The 27,056-nt window shown below is 46.7% G+C and overlaps 2 non-coding genes across 2 annotated transcripts; both read right to left on the reverse strand.

Annotated features, from left to right (window-relative positions):
- Positions 1–13,525: 13,525 nt before the first annotated feature.
- TRNAA-UGC (transfer RNA alanine (anticodon UGC)) lies at positions 13,526–13,597 on the reverse strand. Its single transcript has one exon. It is a non-coding gene; the product is annotated as a tRNA-Ala (tRNA).
- Positions 13,598–13,860: 263 nt separating this feature from the next.
- On the reverse strand, positions 13,861–13,932 carry TRNAA-CGC (transfer RNA alanine (anticodon CGC)). Its single transcript has one exon. It is a non-coding gene; the product is annotated as a tRNA-Ala (tRNA).
- Between the last annotated feature and the right edge of the window lie 13,124 nt (positions 13,933–27,056).

Genomic DNA, 27,056 nt, shown 5'->3' on the forward strand with positions numbered 1-27,056 from the left:
GCCACCTTTTTTGTTGATTAGCTTGCCTCCACATCTACACTGCTTTCGCCCCTAGACATCACCCCAGTCTATGCCTCTTCTAGCCACTTTTTTTGTTGATTAGCTTGCCTCGACATCTACACTGCTTTACCCGCTAGACATCACCCCTGTCCATGTCGGGTCGGTGGCCTCGTTGTCCACCAACTCCTCTTACAATTGCTCAATGTCCCCTTACTGCAAACCGCACATAACCACAGCTCGGGCCTGGTCTGCGTTGTACCCTACAACCTGCTTAACACAGCTGCCATATCCGGAGTTGTGATGAGCGCATGCTAATGTTTTGTGTCCAGTGGAAAGGATGGGAAAGGATTTCACATAAGTCTGCCACCCATGGAAACTCATGGTGCAGAAACTGGGGGAGCTGACTCTGAGGAACCTTTGGGTTTTGGACATGGTACTCCATCAAAGGTCTCTGCTGCTCACACACTCTATTCTGGCAGATGGATGCGTTGCTGGAGGCTTCGGAGGCTAGCAGCGGCTCCTGTACACTTGCAAAAGTGGGCGCACAAAGTTTCACCAGTAGCTCGTGTACATTTGGGTATGTTTTCAAAAAATGTTGCACCACTAAGTTAGACATGGGCCAGGCATGGAACGTGTTGGAGGCTGGCAAGCTCAAGAGCCGCTACCAGGTTCCTGCCGTTATCACACATGACAAACATGCCTGGCCCCAGGTGCAGCAGTGAAAAACACATTTCCATCTCAGCTAGGATGGCATCCCTGACCTTGGAGGCAGTGTGCTGTCTGTCCCCCAAGCTGATGATCTTCAGCGCGGCCTGCTGACGTCTCCCCACGACAGTAGCTGAGGTCGATTCAACGGCGGAGGAGGAGGAGAGTGGTGTTTCAGCACTCCTGCCAGGAATATTGGGCGGGGAGACAAAGCAGGCTGCCAAAGAATCTTGTGTTTTGCTCGATGAAGAGACCATCTTAGTCTGACTGCCGGTTGCTTGTGCTGCAGCATGTGGAGTTGGGTCTGTCAGCCTTGAATTTTGTTCAGTTCCAAAGGACTCTGTGTTTAGATTTGGCTCAGTCGCAGCTCCAAGACATGCCTTTGAAGGCAAGGGTTCGTTTAGTGGCTCCATCTCAGCAGGATGATGATGGTGAACTTACTCCCCCCTGGTGTCCACTTACCTCCAGAGATGGCTGGTCTGGTGCCTTCCTTGTTCCTTGCCTCGCTGCCGCTCCACGCTGCTCTTCTCCGTTCGCTGCCCCCTCCCTGCCAGGTTAGGAGAGTGTGGGTGGGTTAGGAGAGTGTGGGCGGGTACTGGGAGGGGAGACGTCACGTCTCCCCGCCTTGTACCCGCCCACACTCTCCTAAGCCGCAAGCCCCGCCTACCTAGCGCTTTAAACACTAACCTGGGAGGCGGGGCAGCGAGGCAAGAAGAAGGAGGGCACCGGAGCAGCCATCTCTAGAGGTAAGTAGCTGCTAGGAATGTTTAGTTTAGCCTCCCATTCGAATGAATGGAGGCAGCCGGCGCGCAGGGGGTTAAAGCTGTGTGCCGGCTGCTTCCATTCATTCCTATAGAACTGTAGCGGAGCCTTCACACTGAGTATACAGCATATACTCAGTGTGAAGGCTAAGCAAAGCATTGTGGGAAAAGATCACCGATCTCGATCCCACATAAATAGATCGTGTTCGGACTTCCGATGGCGATCGTGAAATTTTCTCGATCGCTGATCGGAATCAGATCTTTCCGAACATGATCACTCAACCCTACCTGTAACCTAATTTGGAAGGGCTCATGTTAAGGGCTAGAAAAGTGAATTTTGAAAGGTCTTACCACATCTCACACACACATCCACAATGACAGTTGAGGGTGGGTACTGTTGGATTTCCCATTGCCTATTCCATCTGTGATTGTAATGGGCAACGTGATTTAAAGGGGTGCTTGTTAATGTTTATTTAGCTTAAATTTGGGTTTGTGTCCATCCATATGGGGAGTAAAGAAGGTTTCCAGATATTTTCCCACTTTGGTAGAGGTTTTTTTGAATGTGCAAAGTGTGTAGTTGTTAGGCTGTGATAGTGGGGTAATAGAGGGACTTTGGTGTGTTAGATGTCCCCAGACATGCTTCCCCTGCTGTCCCAGTTGCATTGCAGACATGTTGGCATCGAATGGTGGGATCCCCTGTAACGAAGCATTTTCTCCCATAGACTATAATGGGGTTCGATATTCCTTCGAATAGTCAAATATTGAGATGCTATTCGTAACAAATAACGAACATCGAATACTTTAACTGTTTGCTCATCTCTAGCAGTGACAAATAATCTGCTCTTGGACTGGCTTATCTGCCATCTTCCAATTTGATGAAACTCCCCCTTAAACATGCTGGAGCATCTGTATGAGCAGCAGAAGGGGGTGAACGATTGTAACAGATTTTTAGGAGTCCAGAATTGTGTAGGTCTGTAGTGTCTGAATGTGAATGTGTTCTAGTCCCCTCTTCACCATCATACAGGCAGTTTTTGGGACCAGTTTCAAAATCTGAAACAGGGCCCCACCTACCATGTGCCATTTATTATACTTGTGTCTACATATACAAACACTTGCTAAATTTGACATATTGGCCTCTGGGAGACCTGGTGCACAAAGCGTTTTGTAAAAATTGTCCGGCGGCCCAAACCCTTTTGGGAGAACACCCCCTTTTTGCAGATCACTCCCCATTTTTGTGACATTAATGCTAAATGTGTCAGTCACATTGCTTTTCTGATATGACTGGTACATAGAGTGCTCATGTTATGTTATTCTGCTGGGCTGAGGACACTTGTCCACCCTGGGAGTCCAGGCAGTCAACCTTTCTGAGGGCCCCTCCCAGATGTTTTGAGAGAGTTGGAGAATAACAGAGGGGCCTTGAGCCTCCTTGTGTACTTAGGCCCATGTATATCTGTTGGTGCGGTCGTGTATTTGGTGTAACTGCTACCTCTGTCTTACTTATCATTATAGGCTCCTAGATCACAAAATATTATTATATACAGTAAAAAAAGTAAAAACAATTTACACAATCTTTTTTTTTTTTTTTTTTTTTTATTTACATTTTTTTTTTTTTTTTTTAAAGGAAGAATTTGCCATGGAATAAAGTATATGGCACCATCCGGGTCTGGAGCTGCCGTGTCCTGTAACGGATTGTAGTTCAGGCTGTTCTTTTTCCAGGCTTGGATATTCTTTCTGGATAGAAAAAGATAAAATGTTATTATTTCTATGTTACATGTCACATACATCTGATAGGGCGGAGGGAAAAGATGAAATATAGATAGCTTACCTTCCATTATTTTGGGATGTCTCTGTTCATAGCCCTTCATGGGGCTTCATTGGAAGCAGTGGGTACGGCACAGGGGGCACTGAGAGTGAGAGCGGAGCCAGGTCGAGATGCAACCCTGATGAAAGTTATGAGTACAGGGAAGCTCTGTGACTCGCTCTCCAATCTCATATTCAGTCATGCAGATTACACATGACTGTGCCTCCTCCTGAGATATTACCTCTCTAGTGGGTAAGTTCTGAATCTGCAGAGTTCTCCTGCTGGGCGGACGCCGCCGTCTCTCCTGCCAAAGTAGATATTGTGCATGTGGTTCAAGTGGTTGCCCCTGTGGCATTGCCGGTGACGTTGGGGTCATCCCACCCATGTCCAGCAGCTGAATGAATCTATTGAATGCACGGGTTGCAGGATAGGAGTATACAGGAGATCTGCTTGGAACTGGATCCTCAGGGGGTGGAACCGGATTTGGCCGTTGAAATTCAGTGGTGTCAGCTGTGGATCCACTTGCTGGACGGCTGCTATCACTGCTACTCTCTCCTATTATTCTGGAGGGCTCTGCAGGGGCGGGTCTTAATGGAGAGCGGCTTCTTTCCCTGCTCTCTTCTAGTCCTCTGTGCTGTGGAGGAGCTCTGTCGCGTCTCCCTGTCCTCGCAGTGATAGGATTCCTGCTTCTTTGATGTCCAGTAGAAGGTTCTCCACGATGTCCTAGGGATGACCTCAGTCTATGGACAATTGCTGCCTGACCTGTAAATATATAAAGGTAACACATTTAGCCCATAGGAATGGATCCTGTTATTGCTAAGGGTTTTGAGGAGAAGAGACCCCAGTATAGTTAAGTTCAACAGTAACCTGAATAAAGATATATATCATTCACTGGATGAAGGGACGCCATCAACTAATATTGGACAAACTGGGCCCCATAATCACAAAACAATAAGTCGTCTGAATTTTTTTTTTATTCCCAATAAATAAATAAAAGAACTCCCAGCAATGTTAAATCCCCAATGCTAAGGGCTAGTTCACATGTAAAAACCACCTGGCTTATTTTGGTCCCGAAAAAAAACGCTTCCTAATTAGGAAGCGTTGTTTTTTACCTTGAGGCGTTCTTTTCTGGAGCAGTTTTTTTCAGAAAATGACAGGCGGTTTTCCCCTCCCCTAAAGTGAATAGAGGGGAGGGAAAACTGCTAGCGGAAAAATGAAAGCTAGCAGTCTCCATAGACCACCATTGTATGGAGGCAGGTTTTGAGGTGAAATCTGCTGTCAAAATCTGCCTCATTGCCCCCCATGTGAACTAGCCCTAACGGTCCCGCTGCTCATAGTGTATAGTAATCATACAGGGACCAAAACAATAATAATCTAATGGGGATTTATAGAGATTAGAAGCCTAATGTAATGCCAAACAAAGATCTTTGGGAGATATATTTGTCCAACCTGATAATCGCGGGGATTAATGCATGTCCATAGCATATGCCATTAAGAACAACAGGGAGGCATAGAAGGCACTCTCCCCAGTAAACACTAACCCCAATGGGCTGTTAGTTCCCTAAATTAACTGGAAACACAAGCAACAGCCTCTCCCTGTCATAGACTTGTATGTGCGCTGGCCACCAAGGATTAAAGCCCATAAGTTCCCTCTCCACACAGGTGAGCGCTAGCTTTCCCCCAACCAGGGCCGCGCCTCTGAGGCGAGGTCACGCAGCCGCCTCAGGCAGCACTTTCAAAGGGGAGGCAATTTTACCAGTTTATTTTTTTCCTTATTTTTTCTCTTAACCAGCCCAAGACAGGATGCCCTGAAAACAGATCTGAGCAGTAATGTCCCAGATGTCACGTGGGGATGTCACGTCTGGGACATTGCCATAAATTCCTGAAGCCTGTGCTAGGAGTAACAATGGATCCCGGAGAGGTGAGTTACACTGTTTATTATGCTTCTTCACCTCCCCTGAGTCTCTGATTATTATACTCCAGGGTCTGAAAAGACCCCAGGGTATAATAATAGCGGCAGTTTCTCTCGGGGTTAGCCTTGTTTGTTCCGCTGCCCGTTCAAAGAGGGTAACCTCTCGCCAGAAATCTATTCAGCAAAATCTCACTTTGCTGATCATATTGATGTATGCTTGAACAGTTACTCTGTACTGCTGGAAAGCTGACAGTGCTTGTCCATAGACAAATATTATCAGGAGGGAGGGGGCGTTCCTCCCAGCTCACCCAGTACAGCGCAATAGGCACTGCTGTGGAGAAGGATGTACCTGAGTGACTGTCAGGAACGCCCTTCTGACTGTAAAGAGCTACGGTACCAGGGCCGATAGTTCTTTACCCGGGGCACAGATTGGGAAAGCCGACAGTGCGCTGAATTCAGATCATTGTCAGTGTTCCAGCAGTATATAGAATTGCCTACGCCCAAATCGGTGAAAGGTCCTCTTTAAGGGTCTGGGGGGTGGCAGTTTCTTTTCTGAACAAGGTAGTGATGGGAGATATGAAGAAACTGGACCGAACGCTAGCTAGTAGCGTAAAAAAGAAGCGACATGCCCTATATCTGCGGCAGAATCAGCCGTGAATTCCATGGCTTGACCATTTATTCGGGCCTACACAGGAATGGGTTGCCGCGATAGAAAACTGATGCTGCATCGGCATTTCGTCGCGGAATGTTCAAATGGAATGTTCCGTGAAAAAGATATGAAGGTCACAGCTCTTAATATAGAAAAAATGATAATTATTTAGAAGTGCACTACTCACGTGTCAGAGCCGTCAGCGTTGTAGCAGGATTCCAAAAGATCGGTGCACGGATAATGGCTCTCTCGGCTAAGCCAAAATGCAGCAACAGGAACAGACAAAAGGATATATCCAGCACTCGGAATCCGGCCTAATAAAGATAAAACTTAACTTTTATTAAGAAATGGTCATTCTTCCATTAAAAAATTATGATCATACAAGGGACATTAGCTTACCCCTCGTATGATCAAAAATTTTTAATGGAAGAATGACCAATTCTTAATAAAAGTTAAGTTTATTTTTATTAGGCCGGATTCCGAGTGCTGGATATATCCTTTTGTCTTTTCCTGTTGCGGAATGTTCCATGACCTTTTCCTCCGTGTGAACATACCCTTAGAGTGGGGGGTTTAACGTTGTTGGGATTTCTTTTATTGATTTATTGGGAATAACAGTTATGTATTAGACGGGTTATTGTTTTGTGATTATGGGGCCCAGTTTGTCAAATTGCCTGAATAAAGAACTTCTGTTTTCTATCATGGGCAGGGGTGGAATTCGGAGGAAAGTAAAACCCACCCCAAACGACTAGGAATGGAAAATGTGCTGTTTACCCTGAAACATTGCTGAGCAGAGCCCAGGGATAACTCCTCCCAGGAAATCTCCTCTAGGGTGGGGGGAATATTGTCTCTCTCTTCCTGAACAATTCACTTACCTTGATTCTCCGGTCGGCGCAGCCATGTATCATTGTCAGCTATCAGCTGACGCAGCTCTCGGGCGCTCATGGCTTAGTTACCAAGGCGGATCTGATGAAATATTAGAGAACTAAGTTCTCAGGTGGCTCCGATATTACTGGGCCCTGATCAAAGATCAGTAAGAATGAATGGAAGTAATCACTAGATATGTAGTACAAACTAGTTCGCTCTTCCAGAACCAAAGTGAAGTGTCAGCAAAAGCATCAACTCAAGAAATGGCTGTGATGTCACAGCGCGCAGGGTTTATATACCCTCAGGGTTCCGTTATGACATCATCATATGCAAATATGTGCATTATGACATCATCATATGCAAATATGTGCATTATGACATCATCATATGCAAATATGAACAGAACCTCACATAATAGGTAAGCAGATCCTAGTTTTATGACATCACAGAAGTAAGGTCATGTGACTGTGTGTGAAAAAAAAAAAAAAAATAATAATTTGAATTAAAATCTGGATGTGGCTATTTCTAGGTACCGTACCTATGAACTCCTTGCTATTTTTAGGTACCATCCGTGTACCGTGCCTATAAACTTAAATGAACTGCAGATGTATCATATTTATCCCAGTATATTTTCACTTTATTAAGACATTTATGTTACAATGGCTAATCTTCCTGGCACTGCGGACATCCATCCACTCTATAACAATCTTCATGTAGTGTGGAACAACAAGAAAAACAAGTTGTCAATTTTTTAGACTTTTTCCCCAAATCAAAGTGGCAAATCAGACATTTCTCTATTTCCTTGCAATTTTTTTGTGTTTTGGTTGTTTCCCTTTTTCTCCTCTTTGTGGATACCTTCAGCCTGAAAAGGTACAACTACCTGCGGACGCGCAGATGAAGATTTGCAGCTTGTAGAAGGTGGTGTATTTCCATCAACTATATCCGGAACATTTGAAGTCTCAGCACCTGCAACATCTTGATGTACAGACTGGTTCTATGACAAGCTGGGTTGTAATAACGAAGAACCTCGTCTGGCATTGTTTTGGATAACCTTGATTTCTTCCAAGTAGTTTAGAAAGGTTGAAGTTCCGTGATTAGATAAAATATCCGCCAACTGAGTTAGGGATTGGAACGCCAGATTGTACTTAGCAGTACTACTGAGTGGTTCTTCGTCAATAGTCTCTTGTTCTTCCACAGCACAATATAAATCAAATTCTGTGTCTTCAAAACTAGGCTCAATTTGCAAATTTTCCCAGTATTTTTTGTGGAAGCAGTTCCTATCATACAAAGGGATTGATTCGGTTTCTCTCATTAACCACATGAGGACCGCCGTACGTAAATTTACAGCCTCATGTGCTTGGATCCGACGACAATTGAAGGTGATGGGCACCCCCCGCGGCGAGATCGGGGGGTGCCAATGTCAGTAAAAGGTAGTCTGGGGTCTGGCCAGTGACCCCAGACTACCGGAGCCCCCACATACCTGGTGATCCTGCCAGGCGATGGAGGAAGTGAGCGATGTGTCTCACTTCCTCTGTAGCTTACAGGACACCAGCAGGCTCATGTCCTGCTCGTGTCCTGTCTGCTATTGTGCAGAATCAGTTGATGCTTTCATCAAAGCATCAACTGATTCAAGTGTCCTAAAGGGATACATGAAAAAGTTAAAAAAAAGTTAAAAAAAAAAAAAAAAGTGTATGAAAAAAGTAATAAAGTTATAAAGACCAAAAATCTCTTTTTTTCTATACAAAATGAATGATATAAAAAAAGCACTAAAAATAAAAAAAGTAATGCGTATTTGGTATCGCCGCGTGCGTAACAACCTGTACAATAAAACTAAAATAATATTTAATGTACACAATGAACGTCGGGAAAAAAAACACGGAAAAAACTCGCCAGAAGTAATGATTTCTTGCCATCTCATCCTACAAAATATGCTATAAAAAGTGATCAAAAAGTTATAGGCGCCCCACAACAGTGCCAATAAAAAGCGCACATTGTCCCGCAAAAAATAAGCCCTCAACCAGCACTGTCAATTGAAAAATAAAAATGTTACGCCTCTCAGAAGATGGCGATGCAAAAAACATTGATTTATGTCCCCAAATGTGTTTTTATTCTACAGAATTAGTATCGCATAAAAAAATAACATAAATGAGGTATTGCCGTAACCGTACCGACCCGCAGAATAAAGGTCACATGTCGCTTATACTGTACGCTGCATGGCGCAAAATTTAAAATGTAAAACTCAATGCCAGGATTGATTTTTTTTTTTTTTTTAATCCAGCAAGAAAGAGTTAATAAAATGTATTCAGTATGTTGTAGGCACCCAAAGATGGTGTCATTACAAAATGCATCTCATCCCGCAAACAACAAGCCCTTATATGGCCGTGTCACCAGAAAAATAAAGAAAATATAACATCTAATAATGCCAAGGCAAAAACCACCAAAAATCGCCAAATCATTAGATCACAACTGGCTGCGGCAGGTAGGGAATATATAAGCTGTGCGAGCGAATATCAGGGGACACCCCAGATTTACAGCTTATGAGGGAAAAGACACCAGAAGTGACCCCCAAAGTGACCCCCAGAGCAACTCCCCCAATCATAGGAGCTACTGGGACATAGTAGGGAATTTGGTGTCTGCAATGTCCTCCGCACAGCTTATATATTCCCTCTTCGCCATCCGCTGTGCAGTCACGTCTGGGATACTAATACTCACTACACCCCCTGAGAAATTCTTTGAGGGGTGCAGTTTTCAAAATTAGGTCACTCCTTTGGGGAATCCACTTTTCTGGTACCTTACTGGCTCTACAAACATGACATGGCGTCCAGATACCAAACATCTGAATCTGTGCTCCAAAAGCCGCATCGCGCTCCTTCCCTTCTGCGCCCTGCTGTGCGCCCAAACTGCAGTTTATGCCACATGTATGACACATGTATGACACTGGTGTACCCGGGATAACGGACGTAATGTCATATGTGGGTATAAACTGATATAGGGGCACAGCCGGACACAGAAGGGAAGAAGGGTTATTGGGTTTTTGGAGCGCAGACGGTTTGGTTTTTGGATGCCATGACACTTTTGCAGAGCTGAAACGCCAGTAAAGTGGAATCCCCTGATATGTGACCTTATTTTGGAAACTACACCCCTGAAGGATTTCTCCAGGGGTACAGACAGCATTTAACCCCCAAGTGTTGCTATAACTTATTATCCATAAATGAATATGAAGCGAGGTGAGAGGTGAAAATAACAATTTTTCCAGGAATCTGTCATTTCAGTGCCTAATATGTTGCGCCCGCCTCGTATCAGAGATGAACGCTCTAAAAGCTCTTGTGCCCGGGATACCCCCTTACCAGTTTTTGGAGTGTGTATCTCTGCTGACATAAGTTGGGCACAAAAATGGCGAATCTCTGGAACAATTTCATTTTTAACTTCTCTATCAGTTGCGATTTCATTTCTGGAAACTAAATAAATGCAACACTCAAGGGTTAAAAATTCTCGCTACGCCACTTGATAAATCCCATCAGTGGGGTAGTGTCCAAAATAGGGTGACATGTCTGCGGATTCCACTTTATTGACAATTCAGGGGCTTTGCAAAAGTGGCATGACGTCCAAAAACCAAACTGTGCTCCAAAAAACAAAATCGTGCTCCTTCCCTTCTGTCCCCGGCTGTGCCCAAACAGCCATTTCTACCCACATATGGCATTAAGTCCGTTATCCGGGGTACACTAGTGTCATACATGTCGGCATACACCGCCATTTGGGTACCCAGCAGGGTGCAGATGTGAAGGAACGCTATGTGCTTTTGGAGTGCAGATTTAGATTCTTCGTTTTTGGACACCATGTCACATTTGCAGAGACCCTAACCAGAAAACTATTCCAGCAAAATCTGCCCTCCAAAATCCAAATAGCGCTCTTTCCATTCTGAGCCCCACCATGTACCCATACAGCAGATTATGGCCACATATGGGGTATTGCCGTGTTCAGAAGAAATTGTGTAACAAACTGTGGGGGGGCTTTTAATTCTTAAACTATTTGCAAAATTAAAACTATGGCGCTAAATGGACGATTTATTGGGAAAAAAAGTAATTTTTCATTTTCATGTCCCAATGTTAATAAAATCTGTGAAACACCTGTGAGGCCAAAATACTCACTCTACCCCTAGATAAATTCTATGAGGGGTGTAGTTTCCAAAATGGGGTCACTTTTAGGGGGTTTCCACTGTATTGGTACTTTAGGGGCTCTGCAAATGCGACATGGGACCTGAAAACTATTCCAGCAAAATCTGCCCTTCAAAAGCTAAATAGCCCTCTTTCCATTCTGAGCCCCGCCATGTTCCCATACAGCAGATTATGGCTACATATGGGGTATTGCCGTGTTCAGGAGAAATTGTGTAACGAACTCTAGGGAGCTTTTTTTCCTTTATCCTCTTGTGAAAATTAAAAATTTGGGGCTAAATTGACAGTTTATTGGAAAAAAAGTAATTTTTCATGTTCATGGCCCAATGTTAATAAAATCTGTGAAACAGCTGTAGGGTCAAAATGCTCACTCTACCCTTTGATATGTTCTGTGGGGGGTGTAGTTTCCCAAATGGGGTCACTTTTAGGGGGTTTCCACTGTATTGGTACTCTAGGGGCTGTGCTAATGCGGCATGGCACCTAAAAATAATTCCAGCAAAATCTGCCATCCAAACGCCAAATAGCGCTCCTTCCATTCTGAGCCCCGCCATGTACCCATACAGCATACTATGGCCACATATGGGGTATTGCCGTGTTCAGGAGAAATTGTTTAACAAACTGTGGGGGGCTTTTACTCCTTTAACCCCTTGTGAAAATGAAAACTTTGGAGATAAAGTGACATTTTAGTAATTTTTCATTTACACATCCCAATGTTAGTAAAATCTGTGAAACAACTGTAGGGTCAAAATGCTGACTATACCCCTTGATGAATTCTGTGAGGGGTGTGGATTCTAAAATGGGGTCACTTTTGGGGGGTTTCCATTGTTTTGGTACTCTAGGGTCTCTGCAAATGAGGCATGGTGCCTGAAAATTATTCCAGCAAAATCTGCTGTTCAAACACCCAGTGTCGCTACTTCCCTTCCATGCACTGCTGTGTGCCCAAAAATCAGTTTACACCCACATGTGGGGTATTTCTGTGTACGGGAGAAATTGCACAATAAACTGTCAGATGCATTTTCTCCTTTAACACTTTTTGAATGTGTTAATTTTAGGTCTAAATGAATGTATTAGTGAAAAAAAATGAAATGTCTAAATTTCACTGCCATATTATTTTTATTCTTATGAAATGCTTAAAGGGTTAACAAACATCCCAAATGCTGTTTTGAATAATTTGAGGGGTGCAGTTTTGAAAATGGGGTGATTTATGGGGGTTTCTATTATACAGGCCTATATAATTACTTTCAGAACTGAAGTGGTCCCTAAAAAATTGTTTTGGAGAATTTTCTTGTAAATCTGGAAAATCGCTGTTACACTTGGAAGCCTTGTGACGTCCAAAATAAATTAAAAGACAATCAAAAGATGATGCCGATATAAAGCAGAGATATGGGAGATAATATTTATTCATGTATTTGGATGGTATAACTATCTGCCTGAAAAGTAGAAAATTTCACATTTTGAAAATTGCAAATTTTTTCAAATTTCCATCAAATTTCCTAGTTTTTTTTATAAATAAATACAAAAATATTGATTAGTGTTTACAACTAACATGAAGTATAATGTGTTACGAAAAAAACAATCTAAAAATCACTTGTGTAAGTTAAAGCGTCTCAAAGTTATTGCCATTTAAAGTGACACATGTCAGTTTTGGAAAAAAAGGCCCGGTCTTTAACATACTTTTGGGGCCCGGTCCTTAACCGGTTAACTGATAAACCAAGTATCAAAATATCCTTCACACCATACACTATATTGTAGAGATATAGGCATAAAGTGTCCAGTAGGTGGCAGTCTGCTCATACACAGAAACACACAAGGATGAGATCAGCTTCTGTATGGACATATTGGGCACAGATCCTTGTAGACCAGGGCTCGGTGCAAGATGTCTGACACGTGATATTTTATACTGGATTTCCTTGTTACGTCTCCTCCTGTAACTTTCGATTAATTTATTCTATTATATTGGCGGTATTATTTTATAGATGTCACACTCAGTATCCGTCTTCAGATATATCTATATCTACATACACAGATCCAGCATCTCCAAATACAAAAGGGCAGAAAAAAATTCTGTCTACATTTTAGGTCTGTAACCATGGACAGAACTGGTAAAGACTGGGCCCAATAGGAAACATTGACATCATGTGGGACAGACGGGGCTCCCTGGAGGGCTGAAGCAGAAGTGGAGGCAGCAGGGCTGTCAATGTTATATGGAGGAATATGATGGGCCCTATATAAATAAAAATGTCTGTTCATTATACCACAGGCAGTGTATTGTGCTGACTATACTGCCCCCTAGTGTCCAGCACTGACTGTACTGGGGATTCGTAAATGCAGGATGACATTTTGATAGTTGAATCCGTCCTTTGCGTTACGTCCAGACAGACATCTTGTGAATTCCGGCACATTTATCAGTTTTATGGATCTTTGATGTTTTTGTAGTTGTTTATCACATAACATGGAGATACCTGAATGTTTCTGTGTATGAGCGGACTGCCACCTACTGGCCACATTATGTATACATCTTTAGGAATACTGCACATGACAGTGAAGGATATTCTGATACTTGCTTTATCAGATATTACAGTTTCTTGGATCACATCTAGATATTTCTGCTTAAAGTTGAACAAATTCATGTTTTTAGTGATTGTTATGTAAGACAAAACATGGAGATGCCGGGGATTGAACCCGGGGCCTCATACATGCAAAGCATGCGCTTTACCACTGAGCTACATCCCCTATAGGAAACCTCTATAAATCCTCCAATTGCTGAGACAATATACTACGTGTAGCCCTATTGTGCTGATACTACTGGATATTTCTATACATGTATTGTGTTAGCTACACCGCCCCCTAGTGTTCACTATTGACATAGGCTTCTAAAATGGTGAACAGATAATATTTAGCCTTTATAATACAGACGGGCAGATGTTTCCTGAATTCCTGCACATTCCTCAGTTTTCTGGATCTTTGATGTTTTTGTAGTTGTTTATCACATAACATGGAGATGCCGGGGATTGAACCCGGGGCCTCATACATGCGAAGCATGCGCTCTTCCACTGAGCTACATCCCCTACGGGAAACCTCTACAAATACTCCAATTCCTGAGACAATATACTACGTGTAGCCCTATTGTGTTGATACTACTGGATATCATTATTAGAGATGAGCGAACACTAAAATGTTCGAGGTTCGAAATTCGATTCGAACAGCCGCTCAATGTTCGTGTGTTCGAACGGGTTTCGAACCCCATTATAGTCTATGGGGAACAGATACTCGTTAAGGGGGAAACCCAAATACGTGTCTGGAGGGTCACCAAGTCCACTATGACAACCCAGGAAATGATGCCAACACCTCTGGAATGACACTGGGACAGCAGGGGAAGCATGTCTGGGGGCATCTAACACACCAAAGACCCTCTATTACCCCAACATCACAGCCTAACAACTACACACTTTACACACTCAATACCACCTCTCTGACAGTAGGAAAACACCTTGAAACATGTGTATTTGGCACTTGCAGTGAGGAGAGCTTGTCACCAGCAGTGAATTTGGCCCTTGTAGTAAGTTGAGGTTGGCACCAACATTTGTTTTGAAAATCAGGGTGGATTGAGCCTCTAACCAGCAGAGTTGGGGCAAATTCATGGTGGAGGGAGCCTCTAAAAACCCCAGTTTGGACCAATTCATGGTGGAGGGAGCCTCTAAAAAAACCCAGTTTGGACCAATTCATGGTGGAGGGAGCCTCTAAACAGCTCAGTTTGGGCAAATTCATGGTGGAGGGAGCCTCTAAAAACCCCAGTTTGGACCAATTCATGGTGGAGGGAGCCTCTAAAAAACCCAGTTTGGACCAATTCATGGTGGAGGGAGCCTCTAAACAGCTCAGTTTGGGCAAATTCATGGTGGAGGGAGCCTCTAAAAACCCCAGTTTGGACCAATTCATGGTGGAGGGAGCCTCTAAAAACCCCAGTTTGGACCAATTCATGGTGGAGGGAGCCTCTAAAAACCCCAGTTTGGACCAATTCATGGTGGAGGGAGCCTCTAAACAGCCCAGTTTGGGCAAATTCATGGTGGAGGGAGCCTCTAAAAACCCCCAGTTTGGACCAATTCATGGTGGAGGGAGCCTCTAAAAACCCCAGTTTGGACCAATTCATGGTGGAGGGAGCCTCTAAACAGCCCAGTTTGGGCAAATTCATGGTGGAGGGAGCCTCTAAAAACCCCCAGTTTGGACCAATTCATGGTGGAGGGAGCCTCTAAAAACCCCAGTTTGGACCAATTCATGGTGGAGGGAGCCTCTAAACAGCCCAGTTTGGGCAAATTTATGGTGGAGGGAGCCTCTAACCAGCCCAGTTTGGGCAAATTCATGGTGGAGGGAGCCTCTAAAAACCCCCAGTTTGGACCAATTCATGGTGGAGGGAGCCTCTAAAAACCCCAGTTTGGACCAATTCATGGTGGAGGGAGCCCTCTAAACAGCCCAGTTTGGGCAAATTCATGGTGGAGGGAGCCTCTAAAAACCCCAGTTTGGACCAATTCATGGTGGAGGGAGCCTCTAAAAACCCCAGTTTGGACCAATTCATGGTGGAGGGAGCCTCTAAACAGCCCAGTTTGGACCAATTCATGGTGGAGGGAGACTCTAAAAACCCCAGTTTGGACCAATTCATGGTGGAGGGAGCCTCTAAACAGCCCAGTTTGGACCAATTCATGGTGGAGGGAGCCTCTAAAAACCCCAGTTTGGACCAATTCATGGTGGAGGGAGCCTCTAAAAACCCCAGTTTGGACCAATTCATGGTGGAGGGAGCCTCTAAACAGCCCAGTTTGGGCAAATTCATGGTGGAGGGAGCCTCTAACCAGCCCAGTTTGGACCAATTCATGGTGGAGGGAGCCTCTAAAAACCCCAGTTTGGACCAATTCATGGTGGAGGGAGCCTCTAAACAGCCCAGTTTGGGCAAATTCATGGTGGAGGGGAGCCTCTAAAACCCCCCAGTTTGGACCAATTCATGGTGGAGGGAGCCTCTAAAAAACCCCAGTTTGGACCAATTCATGGTGGAGGGGAGTCTCTAAACCAGCTCAGTTTGGGCAAATTCATGATGGAGGGAGCCTCTAAAAACCCCAGTTTGGACCAATTCATGGTGGAGGGAGCCTCTAAAAAACCCCAGTTTGGACCAATTCATGGTGGAGGGAGCCTCTAAACAGCTCAGTTTGGGCAAATTCATGGTGGAGGGAGCCTCTAAAAACCCCCAGTTTGGACCAATTCATGGTGGAGGGAGCCTCTAAAAACCCCCAGTTTGGATCAATTCATGGTGGAGGGAGCCTCTAAAAACCCCAGTTTGGACCAATTCATGGTGGAGGGAGCCTCTAAACAGCCCAGTTTGGGCAAATTCATGGTGGAGGGAGCCTCTAAACAGCCCAGTTTGGGCAAATTCATGGTGGAGGGAGCCTCTAACAACCCCAGTTTGGACCAATTCATGGTGGAGGGAGCCTCTAAAAACCCCAGTTTGGACCAATTCATGGTGGAGGGAGCCTCTAAAAACCCCAGTTTGGACCAATTCATGGTGGAGGGAGCCTCTAAAAAACCCAGTTTGGACCAATTCATGGTGGAGGGAGCCTCTAAACAGCTCAGTTTGGGCAAATTCATGGTGGAGGGAGCCTCTAAAAACCCCAGTTTGGACCAATTCATGGTGGAGGGAGCCCTCTAAAAACCCCAGTTTGGACCAATTCATGGTGGAGGGAGCCTCTAAAAACCCCAGTTTGGACCAATTCATGGTGGAGGGAGCCTCTAAACAGCCCAGTTTGGGCAAATTCATGGTGGAGGGAGCCTCTAAAAACCCCCAGTTTGGACCAATTCATGGTGGAGGGAGCCTCTAAAAACCCCAGTTTGGACCAATTCATGGTGGAGGGAGCCTCTAAACAGCCCAGTTTGGGCAAATTCATGGTGGAGGGAGCCTCTAAAAAACCCCCAGTTTGGACCAATTCATGTGTGGAGGGAGCCTCTAAAAACCCCAGTTTGGACCAATTCATGGTGGAGGGAGCCTCTAAACAGCCCAGTTTGGGCAAATTTATGGTGGAGGGAGCCTCTAAACAGCCCAGTTTGGGCAAATTCATGGTGGAGGGGAGCCTCTAAAAACCCCCAGTTTGGACCAATTCATGGTGGAGGGAGCCTCTAAAAAACCCCAGTTTGGACCAATTCATGGTGGAGGGAGCCTCTAAACAGCCCAGTTTGGGCAAATTCATGGTGGAGGGAGCCTCTAAAAACCCCAGTTTGGACCAATTCATGGTGGAGGGGAGCCTCTAAAAAACCCCAGTTTGGACCAATTCATGGTGGAGGGAGCCTCTAAACAGCCCAGTTTGGACCAATTCATGGTGGAGGGAGACTCTAAAAACCCCAGTTTGGGACCAATTCATGGTGGAGGGAGCCTCTAAACAGCCCAGTTTGGACCAATTCATGGTGGAGGGAGCCTCTAAAAACCCCAGTTTGGACCAATTCATGGTGGAGGGAGCCTCTAAAAACCCCAGTTTGGACCAATTCATGGTGGAGGGAGCCTCTAAACAGCCCAGTTTGGGCAAATTCATGGTGGAGGGAGCCTCTAACCAGCCCAGTTTGGACCAATTCATGGTGGAGGGAGCCTCTAAAAACCCCAGTTTGGACCAATTCATGGTGGAGGGGAGCCTCTAAACAGCCCAGTTTGGGCAAATTCATGGTGGAGGGAGCCTCTAAAACCCCCCAGTTTGGACCAATTCATGGTGGAGGGAGCCTCTAAAAACCCCAGTTTGGACCAATTCATGGTGGAGGGAGTCTCTAAACAGCTCAGTTTTGGGCAAATTCATGATGGAGGAGCCTCTAAAAACCCCAGTTTGGACCAATTCATGGTGGAGGGAGCCTCTAAAAACCCCAGTTTGGACCAATTCATGGTGGAGGGAGCCTCTAAACAGCTCAGTTTGGGCAAATTCATGGTGGAGGGAGCCTCTAAAAACCCCCAGTTTGGACCAATTCATGGTGGAGGGAGCCTCTAAAAACCCCCAGTTTGGATCAATTCATGGTGGAGGGAGCCTCTAAAAACCCCAGTTTGGACCAATTCATGGTGGAGGGAGCCTCTAAACAGCCCAGTTTGGGCAAATTCATGGTGGAGGGAGCCTCTAAAAACCCCAGTTTGGACCAATTCATGGTGGAGGGAGTCTCTAAACAGCTCAGTTTGGGCAAATTCATGATGGAGGGAGCCTCTAAAAACCCCAGTTTGGACCAATTCATGGTGGAGGGAGCCTCTAAAAACCCCAGTTTGGACCAATTCATGGTGGAGGAGCCTCTAAACAGCTCAGTTTGGGCAAATTCATGGTGGAGGGAGCCTCTAAAAACCCCAGTTTGGACCAATTCATGGTGGAGGGAGCCTCTAAAAACCCCAGTTTGGACCAATTCATGGTGGAGGGAGCCTCTAAAAACCCCAGTTTGGACCAATTCATGGTGGAGGGAGCCTCTAAACAGCCCAGTTTGGGCAAATTCATGGTGGAGGGAGCCTCTAAAAACCCCCAGTTTGGACCAATTCATGGTGGAGGGGAGCCTCTAAAAACCCCAGTTTGGATCAATTCATGGTGGAGGGAGCCTCTAAAAAACCCCAGTTTGGACCAATTCATGGTGGAGGGAGCCTCTAAAACAGCCCAGTTTGGGCAAATTCATGGTGGAGGGAGCCTCTAAACAGCCCAGTTTGGGCAAATTCATGGTGGAGGGAGCCTCTAAAAACCCCAGTTTGGACCAATTCATGGTGGAGGGAGCCTCTAAAAACCCCAGTTTGGACCAATTCATGGTGGAGGGAGCCTCTAAAAACCCCAGTTTGGACCAATTCATGGTGGAGGGAGCCTCTAAAAAACCCAGTTTGGACCAATTCATGGTGGAGGAGCCTCTAAACAGTCAGTTTGGGCAAATTCATGGTGGAGGGAGCCTCTAAAAACCCAGTTTGGACCAATTCATGGTGGAGGGAGCCTCTTAAAACCCCAGTTTGGACCAATTCATGGTGGAGGGAGCCTCTAAAAACCCCAGTTTGGACCAATTCATGGTGGAGGGAGCCTCTAAACAGCCCAGTTTGGCAAATTCATGGTGGAGGGAGCCTCTAAAAACCCCCAGTTTGGACCAATTCATGGTGGAGGGAGCCTCTAAAAACCCCAGTTTGGACCAATTCATGGTGGAGGGAGCCTCTAAACAGCCCAGTTTGGGCAAATTCATGGTGGAGGGAGCCTCTAAAAACCCCCAGTTTGGACCAATTCATGGTGGAGGGAGCCTCTAAAAACCCCAGTTTGGACCAATTCATGGTGGAGGGAGCCTCTAAACAGCCCAGTTTGGGCAAATTCATGGTGGAGGGAGCCTCTAAACAGCCCAGTTTGGGCAAATTCATGGTGGAGGGAGCCTCTAAAAACCCCCAGTTTGGACCAATTCATGGTGGAGGGAGCCTCTAAAAACCCCAGTTTGGACCAATTCATGGTGAGGGAGCCTCTAAACAGCCCAGTTTGGGCAAATTCATGGTGGAGGGAGCCTCTAAAACCCCAGTTTGGACCAATTCATGGTGGAGGGAGCCTCTAAAAACCCCAGTTTGGACCATTCATGGTGGAGGGAGCCTCTAAACAGCCCAGTTTGGACCAATCATGGTGGAGGGAGACTCTAAAAACCCCAGTTTGGACCAATTCATGGTGGAGGGAGCCTCTAAACAGCCAGTTTGGACCAATTCATGGTGGAGGGAGCCTCTAAAAACCCCAGTTTGGACCAATTCATGGTGGAGGGAGCCTCTAAAACCCCAGTTTGGACCAATTCATGGTGGAGGGAGCCTCTAAACAGCCCAGTTTGGGCAAATTCATGGTGGAGGGAGCCTCTAACCAGCCCAGTTTGGACCAATTCATGGTGGAGGGAGCCTCTAAAAACCCCAGTTTGGACCAATTCATGGTGGAGGGAGCCTCTAAAAAACCCAGTTTGGACCAATCATGGGTGGAGGGAGCCTCTAAACAGCTCAGTTTGGGCAAATTCATGGTGGAGGGAGCCTCTAAAAACCCCAGTTTGGACCAATTCATGGTGGAGGGAGCCTCTAAAAACCCCAGTTTGGACCAATTCATGGTGGAGGGAGCCTCTAAAAACCCCAGTTTGGACCAATTCATGGTGGAGGGAGCCTCTAAACAGCCCAGTTTGGGCAAATTCATGGTGGAGGGAGCCTCTAAAAAACCCCCAGTTTGGACCAATTCATGGTGGAGGAGCCTCTAAAAACCCCAGTTTGGACCAATTCATGGTGGAGGGAGCCTCTAAACAGCCCAGTTTGGGCAAATTCATGGTGGAGGGAGCCTCTAAAAACCCCAGTTTGGACCAATTCATGGTGGAGGGAGCCTCTAAAAACCCCAGTTTGGACCAATTCATGGTGGAGGGAGCCTCTAAACAGCCCAGTTTGGGCAAATTATGGTGGAGGGAGCCTCTAAACAGCCCAGTTTGGGCAAATTCATGGTGGAGGGAGCCTCTAAAAACCCCAGTTTGGACCAATTTCATGGTGGAGGGAGCCTCTAAAAACCCCAGTTTGGGACCAATTCATGGTGGAGGGAGCCTCTAAACAGCCCAGTTTGGGCAAATTCATGGTGGAGGGGAGCCTCTAAAAACCCCAGTTTGGACCAATTCATGGTGGAGGGAGCCTCTAAAAACCCCAGTTTGGACCAATTCATGGTGGAGGGAGCCTCTAAACAGCCCAGTTTGGACCAATTCATGGTGGAGGGAGCCTCTAAAAACCCCAGTTTGGACCAATTCATGGTGGAGGGAGCCTCTAAACAGCCCAGTTTGGACCAATTCATGGTGGAGGGAGCCTCTAAAAACCCAGTTTGGACCAATTCCATGGTGGAGGGAGCCTCTAAAAACCCCAGTTTGGACCAATTCATGGTGGAGGGAGCCTCTAAACAGCCCAGTTTGGGCAAATTCATGGTGGAGGGAGCCTCTAAACAGCCCAGTTTGGACCAATTCATGGTGGAGGGAGCCTCTAAAAAACCCCAGTTTGGACCAATTCATGGTGGAGGGAGCCTCTAAACAGCCCAGTTTGGGCAAATTCATGGTGGAGGGAGCCTCTAAAACCCCCAGTTTGGACCAATTCATGGTGGAGGGAGCCTCTAAAAACCCCCAGTTTGGACCAATTCATGGTGGAGGGAGTCTCTAAACAGCTCAGTTTGGGACAAATTCATGGTGGAGGGAGCCTCTAAAAACCCCAGTTTGGACCAATTCATGGTGGAGGGAGCCTCTAAAACCCAGTTTGGACCAATTCATGGTGGAGGGAGCCTCTAAACAGCTCAGTTTGGGCAAATTCATGGTGGAGGGAGCCTCTAAAAACCCCCAGTTTGGACCAATTCATGGTGGAGGGAGCCTCTAAAAACCCCCAGTTTGGATCAATTCATGGTGGAGGGAGCCTCTAAAAACCCCAGTTTGGACCAATTCATGGTGGAGGAGCCTCTAAACAGCCCAGTTTGGGCAAATTCATGGTGGAGGGAGCCTCTAAAAACCCCAGTTTGGACCAATTCATGGTGGAGGGAGTCTCTAAACAGCTCAGTTTGGGCAAATTCATGATGGAGGGAGCCTCTAAAAACCCCAGTTTGGACCAATTCATGGTGGAGGGAGCCTCTAAAAACCCCAGTTTGGACCAATTCATGGTGGAGGGAGCCTCTAAACAGCTCAGTTTGGGCAAATTCATGGTGGAGGGAGCCTCTAAAAACCCCAGTTTGGACCAATTCATGGTGGAGGGAGCCTCTAAAAAACCCCAGTTTGGACCAATTCATGGTGGAGGGAGCCTCTAAAAACCCCAGTTTGGACCAATTCATGGTGGAGGGAGCCTCTAAACAGCCCAGTTTGGGCAAATTCATGGTGGAGGGAGCCTCTAAAAACCCCAGTTTGGACCAATTCATGGTGGAGGGAGCCTCTAAAAACCCCCAGTTTGGATCAATTCATGGTGGAGGGAGCCTCTAAAAACCCCAGTTTGGACCAATTCATGGTGGAGGGAGCCTCTAAACAGCCCAGTTTGGGCAAATTCATGGTGGAGGGAGCCTCTAAACAGCCCAGTTTGGGCAAATTCATGGTGGAGGGAGCCTCTAAAAACCCAGTTTGGACCAATTCATGGTGGAGGGAGCCTCTAAAAACCCCAGTTTGGACCAATTCATGGTGGAGGGAGCCTCTAAACAGCTCAGTTTGGGCAAATTCATGGTGGAGGGAGCCTCTAAAAACCCCCAGTTTGGGGACCAATTCATGGTGGAGGGAGCCTCTAAAAACCCCCAGTTTGGATCAATTCATGGTGGAGGGAGCCTCTAAAAACCCCAGTTTGGACCAATTCATGGTGGAGGGAGCCTCTTAAAACCCCAGTTTGGACCAATTCATGGTGGAGGGAGCCTCTAAAAACCCCAGTTTGGGACCAATTCATGGTGGAGGGAGCCTCTAAACAGCCCAGTTTGGGCAAATTCATGGTGGAGGGAGCCTCTAAAACCCCCAGTTTGGACCAATTCATGGTGGAGGGAGCCTCTAAAAACCCCAGTTTGGACCAATTCATGGTGGAGGGAGAATCTAAACAGCCCAGTTTGGGCAAATTCATGGTGGAGGGAGCCTCTAAAAACCCCCAGTTTGGACCAATTCATGGTGGGAGGGAGCCTCTAAAAAACCCCAGTTTGGACCAATTCATGGTGGAGGGAGCCTCTAAACAGCCCAGTTTGGGCAAATTCATGGTGGAGGGAGCCTCTAAACAGCCCAGTTTGGGCAAATTCATGGTGGAGGGAGCCTCTAAAAACCCCCAGTTTGGACCAATTCATGGTGGAGGGAGCCTCTAAAAACCCCAGTTTGGACCAATTCATGGTGGAGGGAGCCTCTAAACAGCCCAGTTTGGGCAAATTCATGGTGGAGGGAGCCTCTAAAAACCCCAGTTTGGACCAATTCATGGTGGAGGGAGCCTCTAAAAACCCCAGTTTGGACCAATTCATGGTGGAGGGAGCCTCTAAACAGCCCAGTTTGGACCAATTCATGGTGGAGGGAGACCTCTAAAAACCCCAGTTTGGACCAATTCATGGTGGAGGGAGCCTCTAAACAGCCCAGTTTGGACCAATTTATGGTGCAGGGAGCCTCTAAAAACCCCAGTTTGGACCAATTCATGGTGGAGGGAGCCTCTAAAACCCCAGTTTGGACCAATTCATGGTGGAGGGAGCCTCTAAACAGCCCCAGTTTGGGCAAATTCATGGTGGAGGGGAGCCTCTAACCAGCCCAGTTTGGACCAATTCATGGTGGAGGGAGCCTCTAAAAACCCCAGTTTGGACCAATTCATGGTGGAGGGAGTCTCTAAACAGCCCAGTTTGGGCAAATTCATGGTGGAGGGAGCCTCTAAAAACCCCCAGTTTGGACCAATTCATGGTGGAGGGAGCCTCTAAAAACCCCAGTTTGGACCAATTCATGGTGGAGGGAGTCTCTAAACAGCTCAGTTTGGGCAAATTCATGATGGAGGGAGCCTCTAAAAAACCCCAGTTTGGACCAATTCATGGTGGAGGGAGCCTCTAAAAACCCCAGTTTGGACCAATTCATGGTGGAGGGAGCCTCTAAACAGCTCAGTTTGGGCAAATTCATGGTGGAGGGAGCCTCTAAAAACCCCAGTTTGGACCAATTCATGGTGGAGGGAGCCTCTAAAAAACCCCAGTTTGGACCAATTCATGGTGGAGGGGAGCCTCTAAAAACCCCAGTTTGGACCAATTCATGGTGGAGGGAGCCTCTAAACAGCCCAGTTTGGGCAAATTCATGGTGGAGGGAGCCTCTAAAAACCCCCAGTTTGGACCAATTCATGGTGGAGGGAGCCTCTAAAAACCCCCAGTTTGGATCAATTCATGGTGGAGGGAGCCTCTAAAAACCCCAGTTTGGACCAATTCATGGTGGAAGGGAGCCTCTAAACAGCCCAGTTTGGGCAAATTCATGGTGGAGGGAGCCTCTAAACAACCCAGTTTTGGGCAAATTCATGGTGGAGGGAGCCTCTAACCAGCCCAGTTTGGACCAATTCATGGTGGAGGGAGCCTCTAAAAAACCCCAGTTTGGACCAATTCATGGTGGAGGGAGCCTCTAAAAACCCCAGTTTGGACCAATTCATGGTGGAGGGAGCCTCTAAAAAACCCAGTTTGGACCAATTCATGGTGGAGGGAGCCTCTAAACAGCTCAGTTTGGGCAAATTCATGGTGGAGGGAGCCTCTAAAAACCCCAGTTTGGACCAATTCATGGTGGAGGGAGCCTCTAAAAACCCCAGTTTGGACCAATTCATGGTGGAGGGAGCCTCTAAAAACCCCAGTTTGGACCAATTCATGGTGGAGGGAGCCTCTAAACAGCCCAGTTTGGGCAAATTCATGGTGGAGGGGGAGCCTCTAAAAACCCCCAGTTTGGACCAATTCATGGTGGAGGGAGCCTCTAAAACCCCAGTTTGGACCAATTCATGGTGGAGGGAGCCTCTAAACAGCCCAGTTTGGGCAAATTCATGGTGGAGGGAGCCTCTAAAAACCCCCAGTTTGGACCAATTCATGGTGGAGGGAGCCTCTAAAAACCCCAGTTTGGACCAATTCATGGTGGAGGGAGCCTCTAAACAGCCCAGTTTGGGCAATTTTATGGTGGAGGGAGCCTCTAAACAGCCCAGTTTGGGCAAATTCATGGTGGAGGGGAGCCTCTAAAAACCCCCAGTTTGGACCAATTCATGGTGGAGGGAGCCTCTAAAAACCCCAGTTTGGACCAATTCATGGTGGAGGGAGCCTCTAAACAGCCCAGTTTGGGCAAATTCATGGTGGAGGGAGCCTCTAAAAACCCCAGTTTGGACCAATTCATGGTGGAGGGAGCCTCTAAAAACCCCAGTTTGGACCAATTCATGGTGGAGGGAGCCTCTAAACAGCCCAGTTTGGACCAATTCATGGTGGAGGGAGACCTCTAAAAACCCCAGTTTGGACCAATTCATGGTGGAGGGAGCCTCTAAACAGCCCAGTTTGGACCAATTCATGGTGGAGGGAGCCTCTAAAAACCCCAGTTTGGACCAATTCATGGTGGAGGGAGCCTCTAAAAACCCCAGTTTGGACCAATTCATGGTGGAGGGAGCCTCTAAACAGCCCAGTTTGGGCAAATTCATGGTGGAGGGAGCCTCTAACCAGCCCAGTTTGGACCAATTCATGGTGGAGGGAGCCTCTAAAAACCCCAGTTTGGACCAATTCATGGTGGAGGGAGCCTCTAAACAGCCCAGTTTGGGCAAATTCATGGTGGAGGGAGCCTCTAAAACCCCCCAGTTTGGACCAATTCATGGTGGAGGGAGCCTCTAAAAACCCCAGTTTGGACCAATTCATGGTGGAGGGAGTCTCTAAACAGCTCAGTTTGGGCAAATTCATGATGGAGGGAGCCTCTAAAAACCCCAGTTTGGACCAATTCATGGTGGAGGGAGCCTCTAAAAACCCCAGTTTGGACCAATTCATGGTGGAGGGAGCCTCTAAACAGCTCAGTTTGGGCAAATTCATGGTGGAGGGAGCCTCTAAAAACCCCCAGTTTGGACCAATTCATGGTGGAGGGAGCCTCTAAAAACCCCCAGTTTGGATCAATTCATGGTGGAGGGAGCCTCTAAAAACCCCAGTTTGGACCAATTCATGGTGGAGGGAGCCTCTAAACAGCCCAGTTTGGGCAAATTCATGGTGGAGGGAGCCTCTAAAAACCCCAGTTTGGACCAATTCATGGTGGAGGGAGTCTCTAAACAGCTCAGTTTGGGCAAATTCATGATGGAGGGAGCCTCTAAAAACCCCAGTTTGGACCAATTCATGGTGGAGGGAGCCTCTAAAAACCCCAGTTTGGATCAATTCATGGTGGAGGGAACCTCTAAACAGCTCAGTTTGGGCAAATTCATGGTGGAGGGAGCCTCTAAAAACCCCAGTTTGGACCAATTCATGGTGGAGGGAGCCTCTAAAAACCCCAGTTTGGACCAATTCATGGTGGAGGGAGCCTCTAAAAACCCCAGTTTGGACCAATTCATGGTGGAGGGAGCCTCTAAACAGCCCAGTTTGGGCAAATTCATGGTGGAGGGAGCCTCTAAAAACCCCCAGTTTGGACCAATTCATGGTGGAGGGAGCCTCTAAAAACCCCCAGTTTGGATCAATTCATGGTGGAGGGAGCCTCTAAAAACCCCAGTTTGGACCAATTCATGGTGGAGGGAGCCTCTAAACAGCCCAGTTTGGGCAAATTCATGGTGGAGGGAGCCTCTAAACAGCCCAGTTTGGGCAAATTCATGGTGGAGGGAGCCTCTAAAAACCCCAGTTTGGACCAATTCATGGTGGAGGGAGCCTCTAAAAACCCCAGTTTGGACCAATTCATGGTGGAGGGAGCCTCTAAAAAACCCAGTTTGGACCAATTCATGGTGGAGGGAGCCTCTAAAAAACCCAGTTTGGACCAATTCATGGTGGAGGGAGCCTCTAAACAGCTCAGTTTGGGCAAATTCATGGTGGAGGGAGCCTCTAAAAACCCCAGTTTGGACCAATTCATGGTGGAGGGAGCCTCTAAAAACCCCAGTTTGGACCAATTCATGGTGGAGGGAGCCTCTAAAAACCCCAGTTTGGACCAATTCATGGTGGAGGGAGCCTCTAAACAGCCCAGTTTGGGCAAATTCATGGTGGAGGGAGCCTCTAAAAACCCCCAGTTTGGACCAATTCATGGTGGAGGGAGCCTCTAAAAACCCCAGTTTGGACCAATTCATGGTGGAGGGAGCCTCTAAACAGCCCAGTTTGGGCAAATTCATGGTGGAGGGAGCCTCTAAAAACCCCCAGTTTGGACCAATTCATGGTGGAGGGAGCCTCTAAAAACCCCAGTTTGGACCAATTCATGGTGGAGGGAGCCTCTAAACAGCCCAGTTTGGGCAAATTCATGGTGGAGGGAGCCTCTAAACAGCCCAGTTTGGGCAAATTCATGGTGGAGGGAGCCTCTAAAAACCCCCAGTTTGGACCAATTCATGGTGGAGGGAGCCTCTAAAAACCCCAGTTTGGACCAATTCATGGTGGAGGGAGCCTCTAAACAGCCCAGTTTGGGCAAATTCATGGTGGAGGGAGCCTCTAAAAACCCCAGTTTGGACCAATTCATGGTGGAGGGAGCCTCTAAAAACCCCAGTTTGGACCAATTCATGGTGGAGGGAGCCTCTAAACAGCCCAGTTTGGACCAATTCATGGTGGAGGGAGAC

This window comes from Leptodactylus fuscus, unplaced genomic scaffold (genome assembly GCF_031893055.1).
Source record: "Leptodactylus fuscus isolate aLepFus1 unplaced genomic scaffold, aLepFus1.hap2 HAP2_SCAFFOLD_235, whole genome shotgun sequence".
In the NCBI taxonomy this organism is placed as follows: Eukaryota; Metazoa; Chordata; class Amphibia; order Anura; family Leptodactylidae; genus Leptodactylus; species Leptodactylus fuscus.